This window comes from Colobus angolensis, unplaced genomic scaffold (genome assembly GCF_000951035.1).
Source record: "Colobus angolensis palliatus isolate OR3802 unplaced genomic scaffold, Cang.pa_1.0 Scaffold42, whole genome shotgun sequence".
Taxonomy (NCBI): Eukaryota; Metazoa; Chordata; class Mammalia; order Primates; family Cercopithecidae; genus Colobus; species Colobus angolensis.
In genome coordinates, this window is record NW_012117599.1 from 2,923,934 (window position 1) to 2,934,962 (window position 11,029).

Sequence of the window (11,029 nt, forward strand, 5' to 3'; positions counted from 1 at the left end):
TGGTCTCGATCTCCTGACCTTGTGATCCGCCCACCTCGGAGATTGTCCTGCCTCCTGAGTAGCTGGGATTACAGGCATGTGCGACCATGCTCGGCTAATTCTTGTATTTTCAGTAGAGATGGGGTTTCACCATGTTGGCCAGGCTGGTCTCAAACTCCTGACCACAGGTGATCCACTTGCTTCGGCCTTCCAAAGTGCTAGCATTACAGGCATGAGCCACTGCACCTGGCCCATTTGTAATCTTTTATATCATCTTTTTACTGTCTCTTTTCTATGTTTAGATATGTTCAGATACACACAAACTTAACATTGAATTACAATTGCCTACAGTGTTCAGTAAAGTAACATGCTGTGCAGGGTTGTCATCTAGAAGAAAGAGGCCACACGTAGCCCAACTGCATAGTAGGTTATACTGTCTAGGCTTGTGTAAGCCTATTACATGATGTTCACACAATGAAATCACCTGAGGATGCATTTCTCAGAACATGTTCCTGCTATTAAGTGATCCATGACTGTATTTTACTTTTGAAAAATAAAGGTCTGTAAAATTGGCACAAACTCAGTTTTACGTGAAGATGTTTTCGTTAACCCACATATGAAACAGATACAGGAGCTGAGACCAACAGATGCATATGCTCCTCGATGTACCATGGGGTTATGTCCGGATAAACCCAGCGTACGCTGAAAATACTGTAGTAGCAAATGCACGGCTGAGAGGCGCCCAGCATCACGAGAGACGTACAGTTTCTATTGAATGCGTGTGGCTTTCACAGCATCGTGAAGTTGAAAAATCCTAAATTGAACCACAGTAAGGTAGGGACCATCTGTATTGAAAATATATTTTCAAACTTTCGTTCTCAATATACGGCTTGTATGTGATCCAGTAAAATGAATGCTACGACCACAGAAAGTCCCTCGGACCTGGCCCAGTGCACCTCACCTACAGCCATTACCACCACCCTGGCCCTGAGAAATCTTCCCGCTGCCCTGGCAACCTGCTCCCTTCCTCCGAGCCGCTGCCCACTCACACCTGGTTTGACACATCTCCTTCCTGGACTCTGAGCTCCCTGAGGGCAGAAACCAGTTCTTTTCATCTTCGTAGCCCTAATACACATGCACAGTGGGGGCCTGATAAATGTTTTATGAACGAGTGAGCCTCACCACCTGTGCTTAGAAAACCTAAGGACAGAATTCCTCAGACACCAAACCTGCACTTGCTTTTAGTAAGGTCTTTCACTGTGTGCATTTCTTCTGAATCTCTAAGAAAAACAAATGCCAAATAGTTGATTTTCTTTGAACTGTTTCATAGGATTCTCTGAGTGATTCGGATATGAGGTTGGCCTGATTTGACATCAATATCTTCCTAGTTTGTGATTCTGAGACATACATTCAGAGAGTGAGGACACAGAACAATATGGAAATGCATTTGGCTCATCATATGAGACACCTAATATTCCATATCATTCTAGCCTCTGTTATTATCATGGTTCTCAGAGATGGCGTCTCGCTCTGTTGCCCAGGCTGGACTGCAGTGGTGCAATCTCGGCTTACTGCAACCTTTGCCTCCCAGGTTCAAGCAATTCCCCTGCCTTAGCCTCCTGATAGCTGTCCTAGGTGCACACTGCATGCCCAGCTAATTTTTTACATTTTAGTAGACACGGGGTTTCACCGTGTTGCCCAGGCTGGTCTCGAACTCCTGAGCCCAGGCAATCCGCCCGCCCTGGCCTCCCAAAGTGCTAGGACTATAGGCATGAACCACTGTGCCCGGCCTCAACCTCTGTATGTCAAAGATCTTTAAAAAAGCAGCGAACTCTCCATTTTCTTAAATATTTCCATGGGGGTGGACAAAGTACACAGGTGGCCCACACCATTTAGCACATAATGACTTCTACATTGTCTCATGAGGCCTCCTCAGACTGTAAAGTGCACGGTACCAATAAACTTGATACGTTCTGCATATCCTACAGTGCTGAGTACACGGTAGGTGTTTAATAAATGCAGAGTTATTAATACAGCGCAACATGTACACTGCATAATCCTCCCATTGGTACAGGTTATGTTGGACCCAGCACTGGGCATGGTACTGTAGTCACAAAGGGAGCATCTGCCTGCGTTCCTTAGTTGACTGATGCACGGAAGAGTGACCAGAGGAGGACGGGCTGTGCTGATCAGGCAACATCCTGCGAACAAAGAAGGACACTGGAGAATTCTCCAACTTGACTGTTCCAGGAAGCCACGGCGTGATGATGGCGACCGCTTACTCTGCGCTAGGCACTGTTCTGAGTAGCTGATACATGCTTACTCCTTACGTGGTAGCTGAATCGAATAATATGAGCACCAAGCCAGGCAACTCGGAGTTGTCACTGAAAGGGAACGTCATCAGGTGGCAGTGAGTGACATCGCTGCATCAGTATGGCACGGCGGGCAGGTGGGGCCCCGCCTTCCCTGGGCGTCCTGAGTCCTACAGACGACACGATGGAGTGTGTTTCTGAGGGGGTGTTTGCAGGGGTCTGCCCCGGGATAGTAGAGGATTTCCAGTTCTCTGGGGGCGAGGTCAGGTGGCCGCGAAGCCAGAAGAGGAGCTGACAAGGTCTCCTCCCACACCTGTATCTAGTTGCTTCAAGGGCAAGGGCACTGGAGCCAAACTCAACCCAGACTGGCCCCAAGGGGTCCAGAGGGAAGGCAGGTGTCGGGAGAGCCCCCAGCTGGGGGCTTTCAGGCCATTGTGACAGGTGGCCATTCGGACAAGTGTGACACATCCACCTCCCTGAAAGGGGGAAGCCTTGCCTCCCCTACTCAATGGGCCCCTCGGCTGCTGTGGCTGAAGGAGAACTTGCGGAGTACCCTTTGTAATAGCTTGAGGGGCTGTGAGCTAAACCCTCCTGGAGAGGCCTCACGAGCCCTTCCACCCTCAGGATGGCTATCAGCGCCACTGCAGGGCTCCTAGTGGCTTCAGAGCCAACACGTCAGATGGGCTGCGCTCGGCACCTGCCTGAAACCAGATGGACAATTTTGTGTCTGGGGAGGCTGTGGCTTTGGTTTCTGCCTGAAGGCAGCCCTTTAGGACTGAGTCCGTGATGGTCCACGGACTCAGTCCACGGACTCAGATGCGCCCACCTGCCAGGGCATGTTCAGAAGCCTCCTGGAGGGAACGCTGGTGCCCCTGCCCCTCAAGTGCAGCCTGGGGCCCAGCGGCCTCAGCCCCACCTGGAAGCAGGTCGGAGATGCAGACGCTCAGGCTCCCCGCAGACTGTGAATCCGAATCTGCACTTCGCCAAGGTTCCCAGGTGGTTCCTCTGCACATTCAAGCTTGAGAAGCACCACCTTACAGCTCTTGTTCTCAACCCCAGCTGCACAGCAGAATTGCCTGGGAGCTCTGACAAATCCTGACACTCGGGTTATGCCTCAGCCCAGCCGCTGGCAGTGGGGCCAGGGTGTGTAATTTGTGAAGCCCCACCCCGGTGATTTTAGAATGCAGGCAGAGCAGAGAACCACCGTTCTAGAGGTGTATCAAGGCCTTTCAGTGTGACCCTCATGTCATCAGGGGAGCCTTCAGCTGGGGCACCACGTATACCCATATGGTGCTCACCCACAAGGACAAGGAGCTGCCACCAGCTTGGTGCCTGCACCATCCAGGTGACGGAAGCCACTCATGGCTAATGAGTGTTTTCCTGGTCTGTGACCTGGTGGTGGAAGCTGGGCACACAGAGTCATGGCGGGGAGGGGAGGGGGTCTCTGAAGTTGATCCAGTCTACTTCTGACAGGTGCCTCTTCCAGCACAGGCTTAAGGCAGCCTAGGAAGACCCGGCCTCTAGTCGTTCAGGCTGCACGCAGAAGGCCTGGACAACTGGAGTTCCTCGGGAAGGGGCATGACGCTTTCTAATCCTGGGGGAGGACCTGGGAACAGCAGGGTTAATGGGACTAAAACACAACGTGGGTGCTGTGTGGGGGGCACCTGGTTCCACATCCCACACTACAGTCTCCAGAATAAAAGGTTTTCCTTTGAGTCACTGAAGGCCAGACAAAGGAGAACGGAGGGACTGCAGCCTCCTAGAAATGGGAACTCATCTGGGCAACTAAAGGCCACGTAGGCTGCATCCCACTTGAAACCAGTGGAGAGGCGGCAGCTCTACTCCAGGCACTACTGAGCAGAGGGGACCACTCCTCCAGCAGGGCTAGAAGTTGTGTTCACCCAGGAATTCAGTTCGCCAGACTCTTAATACACGGTATGGCCCAAGACAGAAACTGCAGACATGGCCCAGGCCTAAGCCAGTCAATGTAGTTCTATCCCCTAGCAAGAGTGGTTGTTTTAGGGACAGGTGTGTGACTGGTTTCAGGCCCAGGAGAGCGAGGCTCATGGATTTTCAGAACTGTTGCAACAGAACATTTCTTTTCTGTTGGGCCTGGGAAAATGAGAGTCTATGAAGGAAGAAAGCACCGCATGATGAAGAGAGAAAAGCAGATGCCTCTGAGGACTCTGTTTGGAGTCCTGGATCAAGCTATTCCCGCAGCCAGCTAGCTGTGATTTTCCAGATGAGCCATAAAACCTGTCTCTCCGTTTTCTCAAAAGCCAAACAAGCCTTACCTGCAACAGAAAGAGTCCCAACTAATTCCCTGAGCAAACAGGGGCTGGCCGAGTGATGTCAAACCATTTGAACCCCCCTGATTCCACCTGGAATGCTTTGTTTGGTTCCATTGTTTAGATCTGTAGAACAAAGGGGCTTGGTACACTTTCAGGATTTTCAGTGACAGCCAGGATAGGCTGAGGCAATCTCTAAGGCAGGTATCAGTAGAAGCAGCGTCTGTTTGTTGAGGATTCACAGGGTAGAGGGATGACCCCTTTGTATCAGGGTGACTTTTCAATAGCTCAGTAACCAGCAGAATAAGCAAAATCCAAGCTTTGGCCCGTCCCCTGCACGTGCCCAGTGTGATCTGATGGCTGCACTTCTTCTGCCAGGTGGGAGAGAACCTAGCACAGGATGAAGGGTCTTAGAGTGAGACAGACACAGGCAGACCCAGGTAGTGGCAGCAAGGTCCTTGGATAGAAAGAGCTGTGAGTGGTGTTTGGGAAAGGACACCTTGGTGTCCCATACAGTATTCTGTGCCCACTGGGAGGAGGGGCAGGGGTGCCCTAGGGCAGGGCAGGTCACCAAAAGCAAAGGAGACCACAAGACAGAAGGCTCCATGCCAACCCAGGGTGACTAGAACCGAGCAGGGAGGATGGAGATCTTGTTGGCATGGAGGGGCAGTGGTGTTTCTCCCATCCACACGCCCAGGCACCACCATCTGCCTCCCAGAACTTAGGTGCTGGAGGCTAGAAGAAACACCAGGCTGGGTGGGATTTAGACGGCAGGCAGGCAGCCCTGGGGGCTCCAAGCATAAACGAGGCTGAAAGTTCTCAGGCGCCTGCACTGGTGGAAAGCTCAGCCTGGAGTCGTGTACACGTCAGGTGCTCGGCAAGGGGCAGCAGCATATTTTGCTCCCACTGGTTCCCTGGCCCCTTGGGAAGAGCGTGTTTGTATGAAGCTAACACAGCCAGTGTAACAAACCAGAGATGATAAACCTCTGCCATCCAGGGAATAAACCCGAGCCCGGGTAGAACAGAAGTAACTCCAAGTTCTGTCTTTACTGGAGTCCTGGTGTTGTTTAACAGCCTGGGCCTAGTAAGTTTCTCACCTATCAAAAGGGGACCACAAGGCCTGTCGTCCAGGCTGCTGTTTAGGACCGAATGAGATGATGTAATGTACAAAGGAGGGATGGAGCTAATGGCAGGGATTATTGCTCACTGTTATTTTTGGCATCTCTCAAAATGCAGCACATGGGCACCCACCCACACCACCTCCAGACAGACCTGCTCTGGCTGTCCCGTCCTAACTCACTGGGATTCAGAAATAGTGCCGCCCACAGGAGCTGATCGGTGGCTGGGAAGCGGCGTGTGCTGGGGGGATGGGGTGGGAACGGGGCAGCAGACCCCACCCACCTGGAGATACGGGGCAGTAGAGGGCATGAGGGGGGTGGCATGGCGGAGCCTGGTGCTAAGGAGGCCCTGGAAGCACAGGCAAAATGGCCTATACTGGCCAAATAACTCAGAGGCCTGCACAGCTCACAGAGCCAGGAGAAAGGGCTTGACACAGAAGGACAGGGAGGGCAATGGCCAGATATTGCCAGGGACGTATCACGCTCTCTGCACAGGTCTTCAGAGAAGAAACATGCAGGGCTGGAAGCAGGTCAAATCGAGTAAGGTGGTGGGGCTGGACCTGAACCCCACCCTCTTCCACAGTGACAGAGCCAGGCAGCAGGACATCCCTGCCCATCACTGCCACCTGACCCAACTCCAGTGGACAGAGGATGGCACGGATGATCCTATATACACAAAATGGTTGGGGCCCCTGCCTCAAATTCACGTGCTGAAACCTAATCCCCAGTGCAATGGTATTACGAGGTGGAGCCTTTGGCAGGTGATTAGGTAATGCGGGTGGAGCCCTCACACATGGGATCTGTGCCTTATAAAAGGGACCCCAGAGTGTTCCCTCACTCCTTCTGCTATGTGAGAACACAGAGAGAAGACAGCTGTCCATGAACCAGGAAGGGGACTCTTGCCAGACACCAACCTGCCAACGCCTTCATCTTGAACTTCTTGGCTCCCAGAACTGTGAGAAAGGCACTGCTGTTGTTTGTGAGCCACTCATTTTATGGTATTCTGTTAGAGCAGCCCGACAGGACTGAGACCTATCCCCACCTGCAGGGACCTGAAAAACAGGAGGATAGACTTGGGCCTTCCAGAGAGTGGAGTCAGATCCTGTGCCCACTTCCTCAAACCTTGGAACAAGGGACCACTGAGTCAGCCTCAGCTCAAAAGGAAGGTAGCAAGAGGGTGCAGGCCACAGAAAGGTATTGGAGTGTGGGAGGGTGTACGTCTATGGCAATCAGGCATCTGTACCATGGGGCCATCAGAAGAGGTCAAAGCTCAAATACAGGGGCTGTGGTTTATAGAGATGATCCAGTCTAGACAGTGACTGAAATCGGCTGCTGGGGCCAATTCTTCAGCAACTATGAAGGGTGCGTGAGACACAAGGCTTGGATAATATGGGATCGGAACTCCTGACTTCATATCAGTACCCTGTTCTAGGCTGATTTAAAGGTTTCTCTTTTAACTTACGCCAAGGAGCTGCTAAACCAAGGGGGAGGATGTTGGTGGGAAAAGCTACTGCATTTTTTTTTTTTCAATTTTGTTATGGTGGTAAAATACATAGCAACTGCATTTTTCAAGTTTCTCAGCAGAAATAAATAACAGCCAAAAGCCATAATGATGCTGTTGGATGCTAATGTTTACAATTCAGAATGAAATAACTGTCATGAAAATACGACTGAAAGGGTGTGGTATGAACTTAAAAAAATAAACTCGATAAAACTGCACAAGGGAATAATAGAAAATGCAGATGAAAATATGGTCTTCAGAGGCTCAGAATCTCAGAGGTGGTAAAAACTGGAGCTCTCACTTGGCAACCAACCAAACATTTTTCAAGCAATGGAACTGAGGTTGACAGGTTCCTAACTTGCCTCAGGACACAAAGTGAATGAGTGACAAAACTGATCTCTCTTGCTTAATCAAATATGATGATACCAAACATTCAATGTGATTCAAAACACTTTAAATCATAAAACCAAAAGCAAGTGACATCAGCAAAAATGACAGAATAAGGATTTCCAAAAATTATTTCCCCCATGAAAATAATGAGAAAACTGGTTAAAAAGAAGAAAAGGTCAGAATGAACTTTATCAGAACTCTGGAAATTAATGCAACAATTTAGGGAACATTTATTTGAGATAAACAACCAAATCTCAGTCAAAACAGTGAGCTTTACAGCATTTTAACTTGCCATATTTCACTACCCTGCTCTCTAGTTCGATGGTAGCCTTGACAACCAACAGCTTCCCAATAACTGTGTAAACCAGCAGCCTGGCAGCCACTGGAAGGGGACAACTGGGTTGAAGATTCTTCAACGCTTCATTCTCAGAGATTTGTCATTAACTGACCTGGCTGGTGGTTCCCTGGAAAACCTCACTTGCAAAAAGGAAAACCCACTTGGACCTGAGTCAGAAGTCACCCAGTGTGAAAAGCCTTTTCTCTTCCACTGAGGTGCTTGCTGAAGACAATTACAGGCAAATATCTAACTTCACAGCTGCCTGAGGCAGTGAATAACAGTTGGGGCAAACAACAGATGGACTGAAAAGCTTGCAAGGAAGCTCAGCATATCTCTGGGTATCTAGAATATCACCTGCACATATACTCAGGGAAGGCCTGAGAAGGCACTAACTAAGCTCTCAAAGCTGATCTTGAGATTCTGCCCAAATAGGAAGAGAGGGTTTAGACAGAGTCATCAGCTGCCTGGTTGAGTGTTGAAAGGAGTGTCCCAACATGCACACAGAGATTTCAGCAAATATTGGGAGGTTTACTAGTTACAAATGTTTAAGAAAATCTCAGTCTGATCATTAGCTGATCACTAAGCCGACGAAGGAGAGACTTCAGTGGCCACACACGACAAAAATATAAACCTTACAGAATTAGTTTAGAAAAGTCAATAAACAAAGAACAACCACAAATCCTAGCGAGACAGAAAGAATCTAATAGTCCAAGCTGCCACATTATATTTTTAAAATGTTCAGCAAAAAATTACAAGATACAAAAAGAAACAAACGGTCCACATATAGGGAACCCAGTCAGATCTGCTAGACAAAGAACTTAAATAAATTATTTTAAATATTTTCAAATAATCAAAAAACATATATAAAGGAGAGTATGAGAATGATGCCTCATCAAATAGACAATACACATAAGGAAAAATTTTTAAAGAGAACCAATAGGAAGTCTGGAGTTGAAAAGTACAATTACTTAAATTTAAAAATCACTACAGGGGCTCAATGGCATATCTAAACTAAAAGAAGAAAGATTCAGTGAACTTGAAGACAGGTCAATTGAGATTAGCCAATCTAAGGAATAGAAAAAAATAACAACGAAGAAAAAATGACTTGGCACAGTGGCTCATGCCTGTAATCCCAGCAGTTTGGGAAGCTGAGGCAGGAGAATTGCTTGAGGTCAGGAGTTCAAGATCAGCTTGGGCAACATAGCAAGGTCCTATCTCTATTAAAAAAAATTTTTTTAATTGGCCAAACATGTGTGCACCTGTCGTCCCAGCTACTCGGAAGGCTGAGGCAGAGGATTTGCTTGGGCCCCGGAGGTCAAGGGTGCAATGAGCCATGATCAAGCCACTGCACTCCAGCCGGAGTGACAAAGAAAAAAAGAAAAAGAAAAATGAACAGAGCCTCAAAGACCTTGGGGTAGGATATCACTGAGCATACAATGTGTACACTGAGAGACTCAGAAACGGAAGAAAGAGAAAGATGCAGAAAGAACATTCAAAGAACTAGTAACTGAACACTTCCAAAATCTGAGGAAAATATGACCCATTCAAGAAACTCAATGACCTTCAAGGAGGGTAAACTCAAAGAGACTGACACCCAGACATATAATCAAATTGTCAAACCCAAAGACAAAGAGAGAATCTTGAAAGCAGCAAGAGAGAAGTGACTTACCACATATAAGATAAAATTAGTAACCGATTTCTCATGAAAAATCATGGATGCCAAAAGACAGTGAGATGAACTATTCAAGCTGAAAGAGAAAGACTGTGGACCAAGAACACTACATCCAGCAAAACTACCCTTCAGAAATAAAAGGAATGGCGAGACATTGCTTAACGAGTGTAGAGTTTTCTTTTGGGGTGAAGAAAATGTTTTGGAAGTAGATACATGTGGTGGTTGCACAACATCGTAAATGCACTGTCACTAAATTGTTCAATTTAAAATTATTCATTTTACGTTACATGAATTTCACCTCAATTTTTAAAAGAAGGGAAAATTAAGACTTCCAAGATAAACAAAAACTGTAGAGAAATTAGCACTAGCAAACCTGTCCTACATGAAATGAGCATTGAACAGTAATCCAAATCCAAATGAAAGAAGAAAGAGTACTAGTTAAGGCAATTACATGGGTAAAAACAAAACGTAGTATAAATACACTTTTGTTTCTAATTTTTTCCTTCTAATCTAAAAGAAGACTATGGAAAGCAATAGCTATAAATCTGAGTTAATGAGCATATAAAGACATAATGTGTATAACAATAACAGCGCAGAAAAGGGAGAAGGGAATAGACATACATAAGAGCAAAGTTTTTGTATAATATTGAAATTAAGTTGGTATTAATCCAAACTAGATTGTTATTAATTAAGATGCAATCTGAAATCCACAGGGCAACTACTAAGAAAATAACTCAAAAAACATGGTAGAAGAAATGACAAGGGAATTAAAAGGTACACTAGAAAATATCTGTTGAACATCAAAGGAGCAATGGAGGAATAGAGACACATAAAATGACATGAAATGTACAGAAACCAAAAGGGCAAAATGGTAGATGTAAATCACACCTTATTAAAAATTATGTTAAGTAAACATAATTCAAATACTCCAGTCAAAAGGCAGAGGTTAATAGAATAAAATTTTAAAAAGATCCACATCTATGCTGTATACAACAGACACATTTAAATTCAAAGACACAAATAGGTTGAAAGCAAAAGAATGGAAAAAAAGATAGACTATGAAAACAGTAACCAGGCCGGGCGCAGTGGCTCACGCCTGTAATCCCAGCACTTTGGGAGGCCAAGGTAGGTGGATCATGAGGTTAGGAGATGGAGACCATCCTGGCCAACATGGTGAAACCCCATCTCTACTAAAACACAAAAAATTAGCCAGGCATGGTGGCATGTGCCTGTAGTCCCAGCTACTCAGGAGGCTGAGGCAAGGGAATTGCTTGAACACGGGAGGTAGAAGTTGCAGTGAGCCGAGATCATGCCACTGCACTCTAGCCTGGCAACAGAGCAAGACTCCATCAAAGAAAATAAAATAAAGAAGAGAAGAGAAAAGAAGAGAAGAGAAGGGAAGAGAAGGGAAGGGAAGGGAAGGGAAGGGAAG